The sequence below is a fragment of the Anser brachyrhynchus genome (genome assembly GCF_964034855.1).
Source record: "Anser brachyrhynchus genome assembly, chromosome: 4".
Classification (NCBI taxonomy): Eukaryota; Metazoa; Chordata; class Aves; order Anseriformes; family Anatidae; genus Anser; species Anser brachyrhynchus.
In genome coordinates, this window is record NC_137698.1 from 41878236 (window position 1) to 41904231 (window position 25996).

General features: G+C 37.3%; 1 protein-coding gene across 5 annotated transcripts in view; it reads right to left on the reverse strand.

Moving 5' to 3' along the window:
* Nucleotides 1–4014, reverse strand: part of LOC308194079 (uncharacterized protein) — a 60159-nt gene extending 56145 nt beyond the window's left edge. For 3 of the 5 annotated variants that reach the window (XR_013950235.1, XR_013950236.1, XR_013950238.1), the window contains exons 1-3: nucleotides 3663–3965; nucleotides 1518–1646; nucleotides 1117–1284 (exon numbers count right to left, since the gene is read on the reverse strand). The gene's annotated coding sequence lies outside the window, so the exon portion shown is untranslated. Of the gene's footprint in view, nucleotides 1–1116; nucleotides 1285–1517; nucleotides 1647–3662 lie in introns of all 5 variants that reach the window. The other 2 variants (XR_013950234.1, XR_013950237.1) reach the window with 2 other exon arrangements.
* Nucleotides 4015–25996: the final 21982 nt, after the last annotated feature.

Here is a 25996-nt window from a genome sequence, read left to right on the forward strand (position 1 = left end):
ATAAGTTCTTCGAGTAAAAATCACAGTAGAAGTTTTCTCACAACTGTTTTTATGTTGGTTTACCACGTGCTCAGGATAGGATTAACCTTACCTAACCTTAGGCATGTATGGCCCAGTTCAGTTGCCTGCACCTGAACCCCAGCTGCTCTGGTAGTCAAAGATAGACACTTCCAGCAGCCAATTAGTCTCATTCTAATGTAGATATCTCAGATAAATTGTGTCCTAAAAATGCCTCTCTCTCTCTCCATTTGCTCTAAGAACAACATAGTATAAAGAGCCCAAGAATACATGTCTATGTCATTACATATATATGCATTAAAATGAACCCTTATCCAGAGAGGTTAACATTGCTCAAGGATTGACTAGCTGTTTGGAGATCATTTGTAAACAGTAAAAAAGGATCATCACAGCACAACTGTGTTATTCAAGCAGAGAAAACACCATGTATTCCTATACTTCATGTATATTCCTATACACTGAGAAAGATACTACAAATAGTGACCTTTCTGCAATGACCTCCATGTGAAATATTTGTTTACTTAAATGCATCATCGAAGAGCTGCAACTAAACAACTGGTAAATTTTTCACAAATGGGAAAGGAGCAGGATTATTTGCTCAAATATAGAGTTCATGAGAAGGTGTAAAAGCACTTTTATGAATTTGCTTTTCACAACTTTCCTGTGAAAAGTAGATTATGACAGTTTTACAGATGGGTACATTCAAGTATAGAAATATGAAGTGTAAAGCCTAGCTAACAGGGCAAGTTATCAGCAAAGCTAGGTAAGTACCAATTTTCCTTTCTGTCCTGTTCTCTGAATGCTATGTGATGATGACTTTCTGGAAAGGATATTTAACAGAATCTCTCTTAAAAAAAATAAATAGAGAGACAGAAAGGTTAAAATAATACTAATACTTTTTTTAAAAAAGCAGCCAGCATTTCCCCTCTCCAAGTTTTAATTAAATGTACATTCATTAATAATAAAAAAATGAACTTATAAGCAGTTCACCAAATTCAAATGCTTTGAATATTCCCTCAAACTGATTCTCAAAGCATGAGGTAACTAATTCACTGACCTTAACTCTTCAACGAATGTGCTAAACTTTTTAAGTCCTACCTTGTGCTGCAGAAGCTCTTCCACTCAAGTAGCAAATATAATCAGTCTTCCTTCATGTTTGAATGTTATCAGCAAAGAAAGTGTTGCTTGCTTGATTTGAGTTCATAAAGTTAGTCTTCAAAGCTCGCTGATTTTCGCCTCCTTCTCACCCTCTCATATTTTCTCTTTCTGTTGATAGTACATTTGGACCAGGGCATTAGAATAGTTTGTGCTGGAAAGCCTCACTAACCAAACTAAAGGATGCTGGATTCTTCATGGAAAATACATATTAATGAAATACAATTTAAAACAACAACAATAGACTTTTTTATATCACTGTCCATGTCTGACAAAACATAACCTGTATATGCTATTACATACTGTAGCACATCTAGTTAGTGCCTAGTTATTTTATATTTTACCTGTGCTGAGAGAGGAAGAAAGGAAGGATGGACTGGAAAACTGCATACAAAACATGTTGATCATGTTGTCATTTGCTGTATCAAAGAAAGGTGCTCAGAAAACCATGCTGCAGGCATACAATAAAAATCCTGCACAAAACAGCAGATGTTTTTAGTAAACCCTAAACCTCATACATGCTATACATACTAGTGAATGTCGCCAGACCTGCATAAAACTTGATCTTCTAATGGCTATAAGTCATGAACAGAACAATTTAGTTGATTTCGTAATTAGTATATCTCTTACAGAAACAGTTTCCTACAGTTAATTTGTCAGAGAGATACCACTTACAGATGTCTTGCATCACGGTTACTCTGTCAGAAGAACTTCTCACAACACTAATCTTATTTACAGTATACTTACTTGAGCTTTATTTAAAGTTTCTTCTTCTATCAGACTCTATCAGCAGAAGTAACTGGCATAACCACAGTTAGACTAAAAATGCTATCTCTCAGAGAGCAATGCCTCAGTCAATATTTACAAGTAAGCTACAGAAGGTCTCAGAAAAAGCCTATAGTACTGCAATACTGTTGGGAGGAAATATGTAATTGGCTCCCTTGAAAGCCTTATCAGATGACAAATATTAGTTCACATAAAATTGTCCAGTTAGGAGAAAAGTAAGAAAAAGAATAATTTTCCCTAAGGTTTTTGGTTGATGTTTTTGTCCAGTTAAATATCACCAATATAAAACACCACTGGCAATTATTACTGAGGTAGCCCAGGATAGCTTTTCTGAAAGCACATTTCAGCTTACAAAACGAAGTTTCAGGACTGCTATTTTTTTCTCCCCAAGGATTCTCCACTTTTTCAGCAATAAGGAAAAATTATTGTATAGCATCCACAACAAAAATAACCTGCATGCATGACTATACAAAAGCAGGAGAAAGACAAGCAAAATACATGGCAAAACACAGATGAATTTCACTCCATGTGCACACCTTTACTACTTGAGATTTTCTGTGCATGTGCGAAATAAAGATAAAATAAAGCCATCTAAAATTTTATTTTACTTTTTGTGTGTGCAGGGGGGTAGTCAAGGTATTTGAATCAGTCATTTAAATTATTCAGTCATTTACAGCCATTGAAATTTATCTGCACTGAAAGGTGCTCACAAATACTAAGACCCAGTTCTCCTTTCCTCTGCACTTTATGTAGTCATTTCTATAACTGTCAAGACAAACAACATGAGTTAACTTAGTACCAAGGCAAAAAGACAGGTTTCCAGCGACATGCAAGGGCAGCTTTAGCAAAAGCAGCGCACTCAAAAATGGAAAGTTTCAAAATTGTGATAGCACAGCATTGTCTAATTAGAAAACTGAGGATTTTTACCAAGTTCTGCTGACACCTGATAGAAAACTTTCAGAATGGCCATTATACTGGTGTGGTTTTAAATATCCTTGTTCTAAATATATCGTGTAAGAATGAAGAAATAAATAAGTCCTCAAAAACAACTTGGGGGGGGGGGGGGGGAGGAATATTATTCCATTTCCATGGTTCACTGATTCAATTAATGTTACTTTTTTAATGCTTTTCGCAGCATATATGTAGCCACCTAATGCATAACTAGGCTGAACTTCTCAATCACATCACTGAACAGCTTAAAAATAAAAATTTAACTTCCACTTGAAAATACAGGTTTTGAATGCACATTAAAATTGCATACAATTGTATACTTACTTAACAACATTAACTATTTGAATAATAAAGAGAACTGATTGTTTTAAATAGAACATCAACTTCAGTTTTCAGAAACAGTGGCTATCAGTATTTCTGATACAATACACTATCGTTTCTAAGATTTTATGATCAGGTCATCAGCACGGTCAATAGACTTCGGAAAGTTAGAAAGCTTCCAAAGTATTCATATTTGAGGAAAAGCAATGTAACAGAAACATGTACACCTCTCTCTGTACGAGTAATACATCCTTTCTACATGATAGTGCATGGGCAGCTGCGTCCACATGGGTTTTCAAAATTACTTCTGTTACTATTTCAGCTGACATTAAATGTCTTTGTTTTTTAGATCATCCATCTACATGTATCACCATGGAACACACCTCAAAAATAAGGACAACAGAAGTCTGGGGTATGTCATGCCCACTTACAAGTTAGAGATGTCAGCCTTCTTTGCATGTTCTTCTTCATTGTACAGGTCAGCTAAAAAAACAACAAAATACTTTGCAATTTGTGCACTGTGTTCACAGAGACGTTGCTTTTTTAAAATGAAGTTAAGCCCTATGATCTGAGCGCCAGGGATCCCAAAAGCCAGATGATTTTAATTTTCAGAGTATCAGCTCACATTAGCAGTAGTTATGGGAAAATTTCTAAGATTTATGCCAAAATACCTATAGTAAAAATACTTCCCCCCATTACCCATTGAGGTTTTGGGACTGTAGCAGTGAAATTATCCAATGAACAGGAAGGAATTTGCCAGCCAAACTGCATTCCAGACTAATTACAACCACCTGGTACATAGGAACTTTGCACATGTGCTAAGAGAGGTGAAATGAATGTGCTGTCTTTTTTAATGCAATCAGCAATAATGTAATTTTACTTGCTGCTGTGCTGTACTAATACATTGGCAAAAGCATAATATTTCAATAGGAAACTAATACTGCTTATAATGAGATAAATACCTTAAGAAAGACAATGTAATACACTGAATTAATGCCAGTATACCAGAGATTTCATATCAAAAAGGGGGAAAAAAAGAAAAAAGAGAAAGAAAAATGCAAAATAGGAACATAAAAGAAGAAATGAAAATTTTCCTGTCCCCAAGGCATACAAGTTCAGCTTGCCTAAATTGTGTAGGAAGTCTTTTATTTTTAAAACATTATTTATCTAATGATGAAGGCCAGGCTTTTTCACCAGTGCCCAGGATGTCAGTTCCAATATTTACCCACAACATTATCCCTCCACAAAGCTGTTAAATGGCATGCAGACATCTGTGTTGTCACACAGGTATGGGAATCCTGGCAGATTTTCACAGTAATTTTTTCAGAACAATTAGAAACTAAAAACATAATTTGGAGAAAGTTACATGAGCATTGCAACTTTTTTTTTTTTGGTCAAGCAATCTTACTGTATTTTGAACTATCCTACAAAACAGGTTATTGTTACTTCAAAGCAGAAACTGGAAGTATGTTAAACAAACCAGACATAATTTGGGTTCAGTGAACAGGTTGTACACATCAGAGTTTGTCAGCTGTTGGTCAGACAGTCAAGTTTATACCAAACAAATCCTTCTAAGTTTGCAAGGTAATGCTCCTGTCACTCACTCAGTGGGTTCCTTCTCTGCTCGACTGAAACCGTCTCCTAGGCTCACGGTGATAAGTGACCCTGAAAAAAGCTCTCACTAAATGATGCTACCAAGTACCAAGTGAAGCTAAGGCATTTCAAGAAACCCTGCGGCACTGAATTAAGCAACATATTTAGGATTGCAAAACTTGTTCTCATTGTGATGTTCTGTAGGATAATAGAGATTTCACAACACAGGAAACAAACAGTTGCTTATGTACATGAAGAATATATATCCATGACCATTATGCCTTTATGTCCTTTAATTTTTTTTCTCTTTTTACTGTAACCTGTTAGCTATGAAAGTTTCATTACACTAAATGAGAGTCACAGCAGTAAACTGATACACATTTTAATCCTCATATTTTAAAAAGTTTGAAGAGCAAAGCATTAAAAAAAAAAAAGAAAAAGAATAAATAATGTCCAACTAAGGCCATTGGTTCATCAAACCCACAGTTCTGATAGTGGCAACAGAAGAATCTGTTTAGGAATATTGCACCATCTCAGCCACCTTCTGTGGTACATTTCCCTCATACTTCCCCAGTGTCCACAGGTGTTGTATTAGGGATGTTAAAGGGTTTGTCTCCACCTGTTCCCCCTTAGTATCTGTTGTCCATGAATTTGTAAAATCCCTTACTGAAGCTGGAGATTCACCTTCTACTTTAAAGTTTATTGACATTGATGCTAAATATACATCACAAATAGTAATCTGAAACCATATTGCTTTTCAAAGTGGTATTTTATTCTATAACTGAAGATCAAGATGTGTTTTAATGAATGTTTTGATGGCTAGTGAGAAAGGAAGTATTCCTTTACCCATGTATTTAGAAAGTTAAAGTTAGAAAGATAGTGTGGGGTCTTTCCTTAAGCATTCATAAGCTCATAATATTTTAGGAAATACAGTTTAAAAAGTAAGTGGCCATTTCATTTGAAGTGCTTCTCTTTTAATTGATTGTAGTGGGTTTTTTTGTTTTGTTTTGATTTTTTCAGAATAACTTTCATAAATTCATTCAAGCAGATTTTATTGCAGTCATTTTGTATCAAATATGGGTAAGTATATGCTTTGATTTTTAATGAGCAGAAAGTTGTTAGCCATTTTTCATAGAGGGCTGTGACTAATTTTATTTTATAACCTTGACTAATAGATAATTAGGTGTTTCACTCAAATTAGCTCTGACACAGCTGGAGGCAAAGTGGGAGGAAGCAAAAAGATGGCTTTTGCCATAAATTTTGTACTATCAGCTTCTGAACACCTCTGTGAAGCAGCTGATAGGAAATGCTATATTGGATATGCATAACCTCTGTTTGCATTTTGTTAACAGTATTCTCAGTTTTTAAGTGAGGAGAAGCCTAATAGAAAAAGATATGCAGAGGAGGAGGATTTCCCATAGAGATCATTAAGTGGATCACTGAAGCTCTACAGGTTTCAAAGCAAATTTCCTGGATCAGATACTTCTTCAGGCTTCACACAGTGCAGCGTCAGTCATTAGTATTATTACTTCACTGTAAACCTGTCAGTGTAACTTGTGACTTGCCTCAGTCCATCTCCCTCCAATTTAAGATCAACAGAAGTATTCACACATTTAATACTAGCACAGCATTCCCTCACACCAAGAACCCACCTTCGTGTGATTCTACCTGGTGGCCACGAGGTAACACTGTGCTAGAAGTTAAGGAACTAACACCAGAAGCAGTAAGAGCAGCTCTTAAGCCACCCTAACCAGGAAGTGGGTTTCCATGTACTGCCTAACAGTGGCCTCTGCATTCAAAGGAGAATGTGCACACACCAAACCAGCCCTAGGTGCTCTGCAGCATGGCACACAATGTCATCAACTCTCATAATATGCAAGAGTCTATTTACATAGAGTTATTAGCATTTGAAATATATACTCTTCAACAAAAGCTGAAAAAGATCATCAATCCTAAATCATCACAGCTGCTGTAAAGAAAACACCTATATTTTTCTTTTTTGCCCATCCAATTATCACTTACCAAGCTGAGGGACATTATTGCCTCTTTTGTCTCATTCCTGTTCTTTGGATCAAGGATGCTGCCAGTTTGTTTTTATATTCTGTTGATGTGAAATTGCCTACCATGATATATTTAGCTGAATCTAGAAAGTTGGTCAGAAGCCAATACATAATGCCATATTTATGCAGCAGATTATATATCATGCTTATGTATTACGTAGTTTCTGTCAAAGCCTAGTAGCTTCTTCACTAATTATTCTTCTGTCTTCTGCACCTCTTGATTCTTTCCTGATAGTCTAAATTGAAAATCTGATCAGTTTCCTACAAATACAATAAACGTTTTAAAATTAAATAATCAATATATTAAAAAAGATGCATAAAAGCACAAAGAAAAATGGAGGCTAATATCCTCAGTTCAAGTGTACAGAAGCATCTATTCAAGAAAGCTATGCATATTTCAGATTACTCAGGTTCAGCATCAAATGTGCTCATTTTACTGTGTGTAACAACTATCTGTAGATAGTTGATATCTGGTTACCCGTAACAGATTTTTGTCAGATCTGGTACCTATCTTTTACACACACTTGCGTATTTCCTTTTTTGCAGTCTTTCAAAAGCAGTTTAGCTACTTACTAGAAATGGTAGATTTGACAACAGTAACTTCTGACTGACCAATTGCACCAACATCTTTAGAAAAGTTAGGGATAGAAGGCTTATTTAAATAGTATCTGAAAAAAAAAAAAAGCAGAATTATTTCTAAAAAAAGGAAGCATTTTTACTGAGCAAATATATCCTTAGCATTTTATCTTCCTTTTCATGGTCAAAACTAAAAGTATAGACTCTGGAAAACCTGTCTCAAAACCTCCCCCTTCAGAACTTCAGACACCAAAGGTACATAGCCTCCCACCTACAGTCTACCGTTCATTTGAGATGTATTATTACATTGATGAAATACTCAGTCACTTACACTACTTGCACGTTCACTGCATTGTCAGTAAAACTGTGATTTTACAAGTATCTTAACTAAATTATTCATGTCAAAATAGTCCAAACCTCCAGTCATCTTACCAACATTTCCCATTCATCTCATCCCAAACATTCCAACACATTATCTCCACCTTTCTAAGTGTTACTGCTTGTCCTTTACCCACACAACAATAACGCCCTTTTTTTTCCCCGAGTCAAGTATCGAGTGTTGGAGGTTTTCTGTGACATCAGTCTATCTTTATTGCTGCTGCAATTTTCCAATCCACCAGCATACTTCTCTGTTGATATCACAGGATGTTGTTTGATAACACCCTACATTACATTATAGTGTTCTTCCAGTATGGTCAATTGCTGACATAAAAAAACAAAAGCAGATATTTTTCACGTATATATGTTTCATTCACTCTTAGTGTTAGATACAATATTTTTGCCTAGATGCAAAAATTGATATCATAGCTTCCCAATGCCTTGCAAGCCTTTCAAAGTGGAGGCATTTTACTTATTGTATTTCCCATTTCTCTCATGCTTCTGTACATATCAGCTTCTGTCTCTTGGCAACCACGTTGTTTCATGTTTTCCTAGCCAAAAACAATGACCAAATGTGATCACTCCCACTTCTATTGATCATCTGGCATTCATCCACCTTCCCGCAATCAATTGATCTCTTGCTACTTCCGAGCTCCAAACAATTGATAATAGTCTTTGGCCCCTCCAAGGAGACAGTACCATACTCCTTCATTCTCTGCTCACTGCAAATTGATATTGTGCTTTCCCCAATTTATCTATTGACCTTTTTCCAAGCCAGGGAATCCAGTAAGTTGTTTAGCAGCACTTCTTTCTGTGGTTGGCTGAGATCTCTAAATACCCAACCGAGTGATGAAGCTTAGCTGTGAAAGTTAATATGGAATTCTGCTGAGAAACCATCCATGTCAGCAACTACCCCTAGAGAGGAACTGAAACAATGTCAAGGAGCTTTCTTCTGGCAATTTCTCCAAGAAGGGGGAGGGGGGGGGAACACTAGAAAGAAGGAAACAGTTGTCTTTCACTCAGTTGTGAAAACACGGAAATTTCCAGCTCCTGGGAACATGTTAAATAAAAACAATCTTGAAGGGGAAAAAAATTAAAAATACTGATCTTTAATAATTTTTGTTTACCACCCACTTTGATGTAAATGCCAATAATGCCGGTAATGTTTCTTTCACTTTCATAGCTTTCATATAATCCAAAAAGTAAATATTGCCATATATATTGTTTTTCCCATTTATTTAATTCCCCTCCTTAAATTAAAACTTCACATTCTAATATGAGATATGTCTTCTTTTGCATTTTGAGGGATCTTATTTGCTGATCATGTAAGTTATTGTAAACCTACCCTTTGCTGACATATGTAAATGTTGTCATTTCAATATTTATTGACTTATTCAAAGAGCGAAAGAGGTCATCAAACAAATATCCTTATTATGTCTGAAAGAAAGGTTGATCTTAACTCATTCTAGTTGTATTTAATAGCTATTATGCAACACACACACAAAGCAACAAGCACATTTAGTCAGTGGACTGATCAAACATTTTGACTGAAAAAGAGGAAACAGACACAAAGAGTCACATCTCACAGTCATTCTCCTTGTGATAACAACCATCAACATCATTGCATTCACTTAGTACTTAATAAAAACACTCATTTCTCAGAAATCCTGACATAATTGGCCTTCCCCTATTGAAAATTTCAAATTATACATCATATTAGATTTAAGAATGAATTTGAAAATAACTGACAGTTTTAGAGACATACGTTATCTTACTGTGCTTTTACCTTCATTTGTGTTTATAAATTGATCTGACAGTAATTGCACTAGTGGTTGGCAATTGAGTTCAAAGCTAGGCTTCCCTTTTTTGATATCAAATGATGTTTTATTAGTTTTGATACTCTTACGGAAAAGAGTATCAAAACTACTCTTATAAGTAGTGGAAGCACCGTTATAATTTTAAACATTTTTTTTTTTTTTTTAAGATGTGTTAGTGCTCCAAACAAATAAAAGGAAGTAGATGATAAAGAGCTGAATAGGCAGGAATATAAAATAACATTTCAAGTAGAAAATAGATTATTACATACCAGTTTACCTAAGTCTACTCCAGAGGACAGATCTTTTCACAGGTCTAAATTCCTTCATAAACATTTTTTTAAAAAATTAATTTTGTCATGGCTGTGGCTGGAATAGAGTTAATTTTCTTTGTAGAGGCTCGCACAATGCTGTGTTTGGGATTTTTGATGAAAATAGTGGTGATAACACAGGGGTGTTTTAGTTGTTGCAGAGCAGCACTTACACAGAGCCAAGGACTTTTCTACTTCTTGTGCTGCCCCAGGAGACTGGGGATGCCCCAGGAGCTGGGAGGGGACACTGCCAGGACAGCTGGCCCAGACTGACCAAAGAGATGTCCTACACCATGTGGTACTGGAGTGACGGTGTTTGTCTTCCCAGGAAACAATTATGCATGATGAGCCCTGCTTTCCTGGAAGTGGCTGAACACCTGCCTGCCAATGAGAAGTAGTGAATGAATTCCTTGGTTTGCTTTGCTTGTGTACATGGCTTTTGCTTTACCTAGTAAACTGTCCTAATCTCAAACCATGAGTTCTCACACTTTTACCTTTCTGATTCTCCGCCTCATCCCACACAGGGAGAGTGAGTGAGCAGCTGTGCGGTGCTGAGCTGCCTGCCAGCTTAAACCAGAACACTTCTTAAACTCTCTCTCGTGTGTTTGGAACTTCTGTAGATGATTAAGGACTGCACAACAATGTCAAAAAAAACTATTTACACATTGCCTTCCAAGTCCTCCAAGATCCCCCCCATTTGTGTCATGGCATTTTTAACAGTCATTGAAATTATTTATATTTGATCATGTATAACAGGGATACAATAACAGAGATAGGTGAGAGCCTTTTTACACCTCCATAAAGAGGTGCAGCTCCAGCTGCAGAATTTGGATGAATTACTTTTCTAATTTCTTCCAGCAATAACTCTGTTTACTAGATATAACTTTAACTCTATAGGGAATAATATGCATATCTCTGAATTTTACTTTATAGAAATCAGAATAAGCCATCAAGACTGTCTAATATAAGCATCCAACTTCGATACTGTGACCACTTCTCCCCATTAATCACACTGGGTGGTAGCTCGAATACTCTTTTATCTAGAAACAAACTATGAAAGTCCACCCAGGTCACCATATTGTAAGTTTTCACCATAGTCGGACTCTCTACTCAAATGGAATTATAATATGAAATTAAACGTTTTGAGATTTGATAACATCAGCATACAATATATAATAGATATATATAACACAATATATGCAATGCATAACACAAAAGAATGAACTTCTGTTCATTGGATTGTAAATGCAATAAAAGTTCTACTCATTCCTGACAGACCAAATTAGATAATATTCCCATCAGTGTTTAAAGTTTATCCAACTTATTGCTGTGATGTCATAATAACATTTCATTTTTAAAATATTTGTAGTTAAAACAATCTAAAATATATCAATAAAACATTACAGTACCTGTTGTAAGGCTGGAACTGTATTTCACAGGAAACCTGGGCACACAGAAGTATTCTTGTTTGAATTTAACTCATGCCATGCACAAGAAGAACCGAAAAGCTAAAAAAGCCATTAAGTACAAAACCCCACATTCCCCACGCTCGGACTCAGGGCTAAGGAGACTGGGTGCCCCTCTGTACTCCCAGCATGGATGCCCAGGGACTCTCACAGCAGGGCTGGGGGGAAGGAGGGCGAGGAGAACAGAAATAACCAGGGTGAACAAAAGATCTTAAAATTGCCTAAAAGGCAGTTTCTCAAATATTCAGTCCTTGCCTAAATCTGCCAAGATAGTCTTTACAAAGTACGTCATCAGCCTCTCTTAACTATAGGTGCTTTGCTGAAAGCAAAGCTGTAAGGGGAGTGTACACCCATTGAGAAATTAAACCTCTCCAATGAATTTAAACTTATCATTGATTAATATCTGTAATAAATCCTCTAGTCCTGCTTGACTGACATGACTTCTGCTGAAAAACAAGACCAGAAAGATCTTGTACCAATGGTAATTCCCCAACTGACATTTGTTCCTCCATACCTAGGAACTCAAAGTAAGCCTGAGGAACGCAATTAACATAATTTACTCATCAATGATCAACTCTCAGATTTCAATGTTTTGTTTTGTTTTTTTTTTTGTTTTAATTATTTAATCTATTTAAAAAAAATTTTATAAGCCTCAAATTCAGACATTACATTAATCATTATTTTCCTCAATGTTCAGTTTAAGGTATTACATATGTATGGTTGCAACCATTACACTAAACACTCAGCATTTGTCAGGATTAAAAAAAAAAAAAAAAAGCTTTTCTTTCCATTGTGAGAAGTGATTTTTAGGGAAAAAATCACTAAGTTTACATTAATTTATCCTAATTTTACATGAAAAAAAAGTTCCATTTTTTCAGTTACTTGAGTACTTTTAAAGAACATTTATTATGCACTTATAATATATTCATGCTGTTTTCAACGACAATTTGTTGATTTTTCTCTTTGAGCTTTCCATTTGACTTGATCACAGCCCAAAAGAAAAACTAGTGAGTTGAGAAAAAAGTCAAATACACAAATACATAATTAGGGAAAAAAGAATAGTCTGTGTTTTACAGACGGAAAATAAATGGATTATGAGCGAGCAATAAACTGCTTCCACAGGAAATAAGGTGTTATAATAGCATGTGTTAATAGGAATATCACAGGTAATATATTTCTCCACTCAGGAATTTCAAACCCTACCTAGACAATTATGCTCAAGTGGGTACTGCATTTCAGAAAATAAATTAACTCTAAAATTCTTCAGAAATACAACAAAACTGATAAAAGCTGTACGTTTTCTAATGACATGAGGAAAGACTGAAAGAATTTTGTTTGTGCAGTCTTGAAAAACACACCATCAACAAAAGACCTGCAACAATCTTCTACCATTAAAAGTCTATTCTAAAAATCACAATTTAATTGTTTTCTGTGATACCTGGCGGAAAAGAAAAAAAATTAAAATCTATGTATAATTTGAAAACCTTTTAGTATGACATTCGACACACTTTCTCATAACAGAGCTAGGCATTACAGAAAGCCATCCTAACATGAAGGTGTGAAGAACAGACTGGACACACATTTGGTAGGGGTACGATTTCAGTTTGAATTTAGATTATGCTTAATACTTCTGCAGAGTGGGATGGACAACTCTTCCTGTCTTATGTTACTATTGTTTCTATAACTTTGACAAAGTTTTAAAAAAAACTTTTTTTTTTTTTTAAAGGATCAGCAGAATGCTCAATCTGGGATTTTTTATTTTATTTTGTTTTTTATACAGTATTTTTTATTATACAGTAACACAGACAAAAATACACTGAATTTTCCCACTGCTAGAAAAGGAAAAATAGTAGTACAAAATTCCTCTGAAATCCGTGCAAGATGCCAAAAGTCTTTTGAAATGGTCTTTTGTTTTTCCATGGCATCAAATCACATATGTTATTATAGCACAGGCAGTAGTGCTATAAAATTGGTGTCAGACTTAAGTTTGCTATGGGAATCGATATTCTCTTATTATTTTTTTTAAATGTGATTTTACCTGATGTTTATTTATACTTATTAGTATATTAATGATACATTTGAAATGTGATGTGTATATGCTGCCTGTACTTCCTTTAATACAGCTGTTAAGAAATTAATATATTTGTAACCTACTCACTCCCCTCGAGAAAAGATTTTTCCTCCCCTTGACAACTGTATTAAACTCCCATTAATATTTACAGCATTCCTGCTACCACCTTTAAAAAGTTTTCTGTTAAATTCTTGATGGCTACTAGATGACATATTGTAAATGTTCAGTACAAGATCATTTCAGACCAAAAAGTCATATAATGTTCAGATTCTGAAAATTCTACATAATATCCAGAAGAACAATCACATATAAGAGAAATCTGAAAACAAAATAAGCTGTCAGCTTCATTAAAGTCTACTGGCACAACCATCCAAATATGCATTGGCATATACAGTACTCATATACAGTAAACCAGACATGCTAAGAAATACATTTGTGAAATAAAATATCAGTGCTTTCACTAAGATTTTCTATTATACCATGGGCACTGAAATATCAGCAGCAATAAACTGAAGCAGTGCTAAGCAAGGATGATGCAGAATCACAGACTGGTGGAGGCTGGAGGGAACCTTTGGAGATTGCCTAGTCCCACCTTCCTGCTCAAACCAGGGTCAACTTGAGCAAATTGCTCAAGGCCCTGCCCTTTCAGGTTTCGAATCCTGAAAGATGGAGACTCCACAATCTCTCTGGGCAGCATGTGTCTGTGTTTGACCAGCTGTTGTGATTTAGCCCAGGCAGGGAGCTCAGCTCCACACAGCCACTCACTCACTGTCCTCAGGTGGGATGGGGGTGAGAATCAGAAAGGTAAAAGTGTGAGAACTCATGGGTTGAGATTAAGACAGTTTACCAGGTAAAGAAAAGCCACACGCTCAAGCAAAGCAAACCAAGGCATTCATTCACTACTTCCCATCATCAGGCAGGTGTTCAGCCACTTCCAGGAAAGCAGGGCTAATTCACACGTAACATTTCTTGGGAAGACAAACGCCATCACTCCCAGTGTCCCCCCTTCCTCCTCTGTTGCCTCAGCTGCCATTGCTGAGCACGGCACCATGTGGTATGGGATGTCCCGTGGCCAGCATGGGTCAGCTGTCCTGGCTGTGTCCCCTCCCAGCTCCTGGGACACCCCCAGCCTCCTCGCTGGCAGGGCAGCACGAGGATCTGGAAAGGCTTGGCTCTGGGTGAGCACTGCCCTGCAACAGCTAAAACATCCCTGTGCTATCACCACTAGTCTCATCAACAATCCAAACCACAGCACTGGGTGAGCCTCTGTGAAGAAAATTAGCTTTGTACCAGCCAAAACCATGACACCAAGAGGAGGGGAAAAAATAAAAAATAAAAAAAATCCTGAACTTTTTGTTACATTCAAGCCAAATTTCTTGTATTTCAGTTTGTGTCCCTTGCTCTTTCACTGGATACCACTGAGAAGTCTCTGTTTCCGTCCTCTTAGCACTCTCCTGTCAGATTTGGAGATACATGTCGATAAAGATTCCTCCAGAACCTTCTCTTCCCCAGGCTAAACAAACCCAGCATTTTCAGTCCCTTCACATGTCCAGCTCTCCAATCCCTTCTTCATCATCATGACCCATCTCACTGGACTTTTTCTGGTATGCCCATGTCTCTTACACTGGGGAGGTCACCAATGCTGAACAGGAGATGATAATCATCTGCCATGACCTGCTAACAATACTCTTCCTAATGCAGACCAGAAGGCTGTCAGCTTGCTTTGCTGCAAAGGTGCACTGCTGGCTCACTTTCAACTTTTTATCCACCAGGACCTTTCTGTTATAAAACATACGAAAAGCTACTTTTCAGCCAGTCAGCCCCCAAGGTGTGCTGTCACAGTTGCTGACTCCCTAGATGAAGGACTTTGCACTTCCTTCTGTTGAATTTAATGATGTTCCCATTTGTACATCTCTCCAGCTGATCAAGGTTCCTCCAGATAGTAGCACAACCATCTGGTATATCAACTACTCTTCGCAGTTTTACATAATTTGCAAAGTTGTTGGGGGTGCACTCTGTCCCATTATCTAGGTCATTAATGAAGTCATTAAACAGTTTCTGCCGCAATATTGCCCTAGTGGAAACCATTAGTGACTGGCCTCCAGCTGGACTTTATGCTGTTCACAAACATTTGAGCAGTTCAGCCAGTTTTCAGTCCATTGCACTGTGTGCTGAGGCAGTCCATACCTCATAAGTTTGTCTATGAAACTGCTATAGGAGACTGTGAAAATCCTTATTAAACTCATAATTGATATGTGGTACTCTCCCCTCATTCACCAAACTCATTGTTTTATTGTTCGGGCCTGTCAGGCATGATTTCCCATTAGTAAATCCATGCTGAATATTCACGATCACCTTCTTGTCCTTCATGTATTCAGAAATGATTTCCAGAAGTATTTTCTCCATCACCTCTTCAGGGATCAAGATGAGGATGAGCAGACTAGTTCCCTAGATCCTTCTCCTTGCACTTCTTGGCAACAAGGATGACATTTGATTTCCTTCCAGCCGTCATGAACCTCCCATAATCAGGACCTTTGGAAGATTATTGAGTGTCACGTCATGATGATATTGGCAGCTCCCTCTGCACTCATGGATGCATATCATTACGTCCCATGGACTTTGTGTAAGTCCTGTTTATTTAAATGTTCCCTAACATGATCCTCTTCTGTTCAGGTTATAGTCTTCCTTGTTCCTGACTTAACCACTGGTCTCAGGCTCTTGGGATTTCTGGAGTCAAATCTTACCAATAAAGATCAAGGTGAAGAAAGCATTAGAGTACCCTTTGAGACCCTCTCTATGTCCTTTTTCGTGAGGCTAACTCATTTAACAGTGGGATGATTTCTCCATAGTCTTCCTTTTGCTGCTAATGTACCTTTAGAAGCTTCACATCCCTCACTGAGTTCAACTCCAGATGGGCTTTAGTGTTCCAAACTCCATTCCTGCATGCTCAGTGTCTATATACTACCCCCCTGTCATCTGGCTCTGCTCTTATATAAGCAAGAAGTTTGAGTTTCCATGTTTGAGCTTTGTCTGGAGTTCCTTCTTCATCCATGCATACAGGCCTCCTACCACCTTTACTTGATTTCCTGCTCACCAGGCTGGACCATTCTTGAGCTTGAAAACCAACCAGCTGTCCTGGACCTCTCTTCTCTCCAGTCCCATGGGATTCTTCCATGCAGGTCACTGAACAGAATAAAGTCAGCTTTTCTGAAGTATCCAGTGTTGTATCCCAGGTATTTGCCCCACTCCTTGTTTTTCCAATAGAAATAAAGGATCCATTGCAGTCGATAAGTAAGTTTGACCTTTTCTTTTTTCTTCCTCCCCCAGATGGAACACGGGTTTCCAAATCATAAAATAAACATCATTGAAAGAACAACAGAAATAGCTGACACAATAGTATAAAAAGAACAGGGATGCAGCAGAGGTCTTGCAGAATCAACAAAGTAGCAGCACTGCCTTTAAAAGAAGATGTTCAAGTAATAAAAACCAAAGCAAACTCATTATCAAATGGAAGAATTCTAAAGGTAAATGTAAGATAGTGAAGGTAGGTACAGGTTACTGTTAACTCTCCCATCATCTGTGCTCTAGAAAATTTCTTCTTGACCAGTAATGAAGATCCCTGAGCTCAGGGGACCCCAGCTCTGTAAACAGTTCTTAGTTAGTCTTTACCAGTCAAATGCTGTCTAATTATGCAAAATTTCATTTGTGGTGCTGTGACATATGCAAGTAAAAGATATTAATGCATGTTAAACTATTGTGTTATTAATATATGCACACTCAACCAACTCATGACAAGTAGAGAGATCAGCAGCAAATACATGTAACCAGCAAAACTATATAACCAGTTTAGCTTTTCCTCCTTCCATACACACATTCTTTCCTTCTGCCAGGCCTTTCTGTACTGTCTCATTTTCTTTCCTCTCACCTCAGAAAAGTGATTCTAAAAAAGACTTTTAAATCTCTAGATTTGAATACTAATCTTTGTTTAGATTCTTATAGTGGCTCAATCTTTAAAGAAGTTTTAATTATCCCAGCAGAAAACAATGTTGAAATAATTCCTCTATTAAACAGATGACTTTTCCATCATGCTGAAGACAACGGTAGCTGAGAATGTAACAACTGAAGTGATCAAGGTCCAATTAAAATTACTTTAATTGCAACTGTGTGCAAACATTTAATTACTGGTGTGTATTAAGCAGAAAATATATATATTAGCTCATTTTCAAAGTAGGTCAGGAGAATTAAGGAGATAATACATGATTTTACATACACAATCATTTACACAGTAAGAGTTGGGTGGATTAAGCTAGGAACTGATGTTTATTATATTCATACATATGCATCAAAAAGCTCACAACATATGCATGGAGAACACTGATAGGCTATGGCAAGAAAATGTTATTCTCATTTACAACGGACACAAATTAAGTGACTAATTCAGTTAATGCATTAACTGCCCAGTAGGGCTGCAATAAACCAGTCAAGTGTTGTCCTTGACTGAGAAAAGATACGCAAAAGATGTTTATCTTTTCTACCCAGTGGCTTTATTGAAGACCTTTCTGAAGGTACTTCTAAAATCTGTATCAACTTCTACACAGTAGAATCAAGCCTTAGGCTTCTCTGCATGCATACAAAAAGCAGCACAGCCCTTGAAATCTGTCTGCCCAAATGTATAAACTACTTCATTCTTTCTACTCATTCCTGACAGTTTTGCCTTTCACGAACCGTAACTTTAACATTACATCAAATCTCTGAGTATGACAACAGACTGTTTAATGTAGAACTTAACAAAAACATGTAAATATCAATTCCTTCACTACCAAGCTCATCAAGGTGAAACAATGCATCCCAGAATATCAAACTGCTTCCCATGCCTTCCCACTTGCCAACTATCTGTAATCCATTATATAACCTACCTGTTACAAATTCTACAGTGAAGTTTCATGTTTTACTGGCATTCAAAAATATGGAAAATAGTACAAGAGAAATGCAATCCTCCTATCAAAATTAAACAACATGCTAACTACTCAATTTCATATGTAACAATGAAATTCTAATATTTTGAGTGAGAGGGAGGATGTTTGTTTACTTTCTAACTTGTTGACAAAATACTTCCTTCTGTGTAGTTAAAATAATACTACAGTGACCTCCATCAGCATTACATGGGATTCACAAAATCTAACTTTGGGATCTGACAAAAGATATCCAGATTCATGAAAATTCTAAGAACTTATTTTTTGTTGTTCATAAATGCAGGAAGACACCCCTATTCATTTACAACTAGATCTCTTCATGGTTCTCTTCGAATCCATGAAAGCTGGTAATACACACATTAATGAAAGTTCAGTATGATGAATCAGCAGGTGTAGCTGCAATATATAATAATTTGAGAGTCTGTATTAATCATTGATTTGAAGTTTAACAAGAATGCAATGTATAGGCTTTTTTTTCTTGTATTTAATAGCTTCATGAGGGTCAAAGGGCTTATCTTTGCCAGCAGCAATAGCATCTTTTTAACAAGGATTAGCTTAACACATGCCAACAAATATGTTGCAAATATGCATGTTAGAGCATACCAAGATATGGAGCTTGAACACTGTGCAATACCTATACAATCTCTTTTCTATGTAGCATGGTAGTAAGAGCTTGAGAAATTAATAGCAAGGACTTCAACCCCAAGCAACAAGAGAATTTGTACAGATTCTACAGATTTTGCTTCCTAGTTCATATTACCACAATTAAACCTAAATCAGTTCCATCTGCTGAACTTCAGTCATTTTTCTGAGATATATAAACAATGGTAAAATATACCACAGTTAAAATTGCAAACTTGGTAGCTAGTTGAAGTAAATCCATATCACAATACCCAGATTTATATTGCTTCAAAACATTTCAAAACTATCAATTTGCCATGATGACTGATCTTCAAGATCTGTATTTGGCTAACACATGTTAAAATGCCATTTGTATTCTAAGCATGGACTTTGACCAGAGAGACAAAAAGAGCTGTCTCCAGATGCCAACAGGGACAATCAAGAACCATTAGCAACCTGCCGGTACTGGTACTTCAATCACCAAAGCTATTGACAGTATAGCTGGATCCTAATTATTTCTGGAACTAGAGTAACTTTCTGTAGTCTAAAATGAAAAGGCGAGTATATTTAAAAGTGGTAAAAAAAATCCTGATACAATTAGGAAATTGCTCAGCTTTAGTCAAAACTTATTCACGTTGTCTCTATTCCACTCCTCTGCATATACATGAAATACAAAGAAAATAGCCGAGAGTTTAGAAAAAAAAAAAAAAAGGCAGATGACCTTAGAGAAGTGGACCTATGAGATGAAACATGAATCAGAATGCTGATATATACCCACAGTGGCAGGTGCCTTTCTTACAAGGAGAATTGTGAAAAAGTCATTCTATCTTCAAAAGGGACAAGACCAAAAGGAAGAACTAACATTAAGAACTATGAAAATTCTGAATATGAGTAAGCCCTGTTCCAAGCCACTGGACAATTTACACTGCTTTATACTAGGAGCAGAAAAGGGAGTAACTCCTAAAGCCCAGTGGTCCTCAGACGTTACGGTTTATCTGTCACACATCATCTCTTCAAAAAAGTAATCAGAACTGAAAAATGGTTAGCAGGGAATGTTTTGACTAAGGACAACACCCTTACTAGCAGATATATATATATATATATATATATATAATTTATTTTTTTTCAAAGTTTTGATGAACCCATGCAGTGGTTGGACAAGCAGGACACACTAGTAAAATGCTCAATGGTCACCATAAAAGAAGCCAAAAGTGTATTTCTCAGTAACAGCGACAAAGTATTTTGATTTACGGAGTACAAATGACAGAAATATCATCACAGAATGGGATTGAATCATATATACAAGTGAATACCTGATATGTAAGACCATGTGAACAAAAACGAGAAGTCTGCCCATGACAGAAAGCACAGAACTTTTCCTTACTTCTGAAGAATAATGCATTTCTGTAACTCTCATAAACAAACTAATTGAGGTGCTTATTTCTCTAACCATTGCTCTTGATGTTGCTGGTGCATTCATTCCCAAGCCTCATTTTTTTCAGCTCTGCAGGAAAAAAAAAAAAAAAAAAGTTGTTTTCTGCTCATCCTATATTAAAAAATAAAAAAATAAATAAGTGCAGCTTTCTGTTTCTGAGCACATAGTGCCATCTATATTCTCAGGATGTTTTCACAGTTTGTTCATGAAAACAATTTCTCTGTCTGTCCTAAAAGCTCAGCACATTTAAATGCATTCTTTATTACCCAAATCCTAAAATAACACATACACAAGGATTTTCTAAAGTGACAACTGATTAGGACTGTTTTGCTTTATGGGATGCTAATTTGAGAATCCTTCAATAGTCTTGAGTGTTAAAAAGCATTAAGAATTCCTTCTTGAAATTAAGACTTTTTAAGACACTTCAGGACAGACACAAACTAAAACATTTTACATTTTTAACCAACCGCTTCCCCCCCCCCCCCCCCCCCCCATGTAAACCCTGTAACTGTTAGCCATGAAAAAATATAGGATCTACATGGAGATTTCAAAATAGGCTCTCTGTAGAGCCTACTCCCGTTCTCTAACTGATAGGAACAAAGTTGTGAAGGTCAACCTTGCTTCAAGGAATTTGACCAGAAATGGATGTAAGGAAGGACCTGTCTCCTTCTGAAGGTTATATCATCTATTCCCTTCTGACTTCAGGTTTCGCCAGAAAACGGGAGTTTCCCAAATCAGAGCAGGCCGCACGTGAAACAGCACAGAGGTCCCCCAAAAGACAACCAAACAACAAATCAAAAACCCCTGTGCTCCCTGGAAGAAAAAAGGCCCAGAGGCCACACTCCTATGTGACCAGAGAAACGCATGTTTCAGTCTGTGAAACACGAGACCTGAGAAGAATTTAAACTCCTTTCTTATGAAGGCAGTAGGGTTCCTTCAATCACTTTCTATTTGGGCAGTCTTCCATTAAAGTTTTATAGCCCAGCAAAGATCAGTGATAGACGAGGACAATGAAAGGAATGTTGAGAGACTTTTTACTTTCCTAAGACTGGTAGCTTCAATAAACCCAAAATACAGAAGGTTCTTCACCACTGCAGCTGAATCACTCTATGTGTACAATACAAGTATAAAGGTACATTAAACATGGCACAAGAAGTCTTTACAACATGCAACTGCACTTACTATGATGAAACAGTAGGGTAAATATGGTTAAGTAAATATCTTTTCCTTCTGTCCTAGGATATACCCAGGCATATGAGTACATGTGAGTTGTAAATTGAGTGAGTTGTAAATACATGTTTTGACTAATACTCTTCACCCAAGAAAGCATTTTGCAACTTGAGTGCAAAATTCCTTGACAGTTATGAGAGACTTCTTTCCTTAAGGTACTTCAGCTTCTACCTTAAACAACTATTTTGTGATAGAGGTCAATGCCTTAATGGTATACTTGACAAAGAGAGGTACAATCTCAGCAAATGCATGAGAACATAATTATAGATGTGCCATGAGAAGTAATAGCAAAAATATGAATCAAATTCAAACCAAGTATTAATCTTATTTGTAATTCTGTCTTCAATTTTACAAATCACCAGATTAAAGTACTACAAAAAGAAATTAGTGATGAGAAAAAGCTTATTAGATCATATTGTACATCCCCTTGGAAATATAATATTGCTGCTCTTCTACAGCAAATATCTGAGTACTTTGTTCTGAATTACCAAAAGGAATGATATAGTACTGATCTACTAGTACAGAAAAAATCTGTTGAAACTTTGTTACGAATTGTTTCCTTACACTCCATATAAATTTTCTTTTGCTCAATTTAATCTATTTTGCACATCTCCTTAGACCTTCTATAATCTTTAGGTTCTGATTTATGACTGGTCTTTACCTCAAGCAAATAGTTTTCATCATATCCTCTCTTACTGGATGAAATAATTGAATAATTAAGAGCACAGATTTGTGTGTGCGCGCCATTTATTTTTTATGCACAGATGGATCTAGGGTGAGCACTCTACTTCAAAACTGCAAATGGAAATTTTCTCATTATGTTAACATTTCAGCAGAGGACAAGACATGAATTCAGCATTAACAGCCCTCAAAATCTATGGCAAACAAGTTTTCCAAAGTTTGCATTTGACTTTTCTGTGGTCAAGTAACACTGGTAACTCAGAGTCACCTCTACGCCACTCTTTAATTTTCCAAGATATTAGCTACATTCAGTCAAGCCCACAGAATGTTATCTGATCTTCTTCATCTTATTAATTATTCTTTCCATTATAGTTTACTCTTTAGGCTTGCACGATACCCAGATCAGACTAACAGGCATGCAGTTACTTAAACCTCATTCCCCATTTCATAGATGTAAAAACGTTGCTAATCCGTATGAACATGGACTATATTTTCATATTTTAAAGTGTTTTAAGTAGCTTTTAATTTTACAAGTAAAATATAGATCACAGTATGAACACAATGTCAGGTTAGCATATTTTTATAATGACCACATAAATCACATGCATAATTAAGTTATATTTTTATAATTAGCATGTAATTACCTTTTTACATAAATTTAAACTGGTCGCAAACCATTTACTGAAATAGTAGTTGAATTTTAATGATCATCCAATAAAACATCCAGATTTTACTACTCATACCATTTTTCCTCTGCAGAAGCTTGGCTGAAAGAATAGATTGCATTTCCTCAAAGCAGAAATATTTTCCCCTGGAGCACTGTTTTTAAGATGTGGCAATATGATTAACCTGCTTTTAAAAAGAACCATCAGCCTGTGACTGTCCTTATGGTGAAGCGTTTTCCCTTTTGTATCTTCAAATTCAAGGTTAACTCAAATGAATCTGTGGCAATGATTCCATTAATAATTCTCCATCAGCAATCATCTGATCACTGTGGGGTGAAGCAGTTTAAACTCAATCCTCCAGGTAGGGTGGGTCTAATCCCTTGCAAAGATTTTCCCTCTCGACTGGACATCCAAGTCAAAGATAGTAACAGATTTTATATTGAACACATCTTTCATCTGTCCTTCATTAAAGACCTTGCCCATTGTGTTAGATATAAACACTGCTTGAGAGCTTTCTCCTTTCTTTCTTTCCTGTAATATTTTTCAGTATGAGTAGAAGGAAAGCTCTACAATGGCATGTTGCTGAAGCTAAGGATAAACTGGCCAGAAAACACAATAGTAGTATAGTATGGTGAAAGGCAATGCAATACTCTAAATGCTATAAAAATTCAGTTCAGATTACAGAAATATCAGTAACACAGATGGATCACTTAAATCCTACACTCAAATAAACACACTATGGAAGATAAAGAACAGTTGTTAAAGCACCATTGCAAAACTCACCTTGCAGTATGATGAATGGGATTTATAGACATCTTTCTTACTAAGATTGTTTCTGTCTTCCTATTTGGTATGTAGTTATCACAGTATCACAGATTTCTAGGTTGGAAGAGACCTCAAGATCATCGAGTCCAACCTCCGACCTAACACTAAGTACTCCACTAAACCATATCGCTAAGCTCTACATCTAAACGTCTTTTAAAGACCTCCAGGGATGGTGATTCCACCACCTCCCTGGGCAGCCCGTTCCAATGCTTAATAACCCTTTCGGTAAAGAAGTACTTCCTAACATCCAACCTAAAACTCCCCTGTCGCAACTTTCGCCCATTCCCCCTCGTCCTGTCACCAGGCACGTAGGAGAACAGACCAACCCCCACCTCTTTACAGCCTCCTTTAAGGTACCTGTAGAGAGAGATAAGGTCGCCCCTGAGCCTCCTCTTCTCCAGGCTGAACAAGCCCAGCTCCCTCAGCCGCTCCTCGTAAGACTTGTTCTCCAGACCCCTCACCAGCTTGGTCGCCCTTCTCTGGACTCGCTCGAGCACGTCCATGTCCTTCCTGTAGCGAGGGGCCCAAAACTGAACACAGTACTCGAGGTGCGGCCTCACCAGAGCCGAGTACAGGGGGACAATCACTTCCCTAGACCTGCTGGCCACACTGCTTCTTATGCAGGCCAGGATGCTGTTGGCCTTCTTGGCCACCTGGGCACACTGCTGGCTCATATTCAGCCGACTATCAACCAATACTCCCAGGTCCCTCTCGGCCAGGCAGCTTTCCAGCCACTCATCTCCCAGCCTGTAGCTCTGCTTGGGGTTGTTGCGCCCCAGGTGCAGGACCCGGCACTTGGCCTTGTTGAACTTCATACAGTTGACCTCAGCCCATCGGTCCAGCCTATCCAGATCCTCCTGCAGAGCCTTCCTGCCCTCGAGCACATCGACACATGCACTTAGCTTGGTGTCATCTGCAAACTTACTGAGGGTGCACTGGACGCCCTCATCCAGATCATCGATAAAGATATTAAAGAGGACCGGCCCCAGTACCGAGCCCTGGGGGACACCACTAGTGACCGGCCTCCAACCAGATTTGACTCCATTCACCACAACTCTCTGGGCCCGGCCATCCAGCCAGTTTCTAACCCAGCGAAGCGTACGCCAGTCCAAGCCCCGAGCAGCCAGTTTCTTGAGGAGAATGTTGTGGGGAACGGTGTCAAAAGCCTTACTGAGGTCAAGGTAAACCACATCCACAGCCTTTCCCTCATCCACCAAGCGCGTCACTTGGTCGTAGAAGGAGATCAGGTTCGTCAAGCAGGACCTGCCTTTCATAAACCCATGCTGACTGGGCCTGATCGCCTGCTTGCCCTGCAAGTGCCGCGTGATGACCCTCAAGATAATCTGCTCCATGAGCTTTCCTGGCACTGAGGTCAAACTGACAGGCCTATAGTTCCCCGGGTCTGCCCTGCGGCCCTTCTTATAGATGGGCGTCACATTGGCTAGCCGCCAATGATAAGAGTAGAACCTTATGATAAGGCAGATAAGGTAGAACCTTATGATAAGGTAGATAAGAGTAGAGCCTTATGATAAGAGTAGAACCCTTAAAATAATTGATCTACAATATGGGCTTATTTTCTGTGACCAGCTTAATTGTACTGGATATAATATTTCAGTAAGTATATCTTCAGTCTGGCACACTTTTCCCGTATGTCCCAAGTGTTCTGGAATATACACTATTTTCTGTTTTATCACTGACATTATCTGTCATTTTATCTACATGAAATGTGGCATATTCATACTGTCTCTACTTCATACTGCCTATACCTGAGATTCTTTTGATAAACCCTATCTTTGTGCAGTTTTAACTATCATTCCAATCAACAGATAAAGAATCAAAACAAAGTCTGTTAGAAGAAGGGCCACCTCTTTTTCTCTCACTCAGACATGGAAACACCATTCTGTCCAACTATAGCAACTATGGACACCACTTAATCCTTTAGCAGTATATTCTTCCATAACTGAGGAAAACACAACAAATAATATATCATTGCACACCAAAGATCTTTTTCTTGTAAAAAAAAACAAAAAACAAAAAACAAAAAACTAGCTGCACAGCTTCTTAGT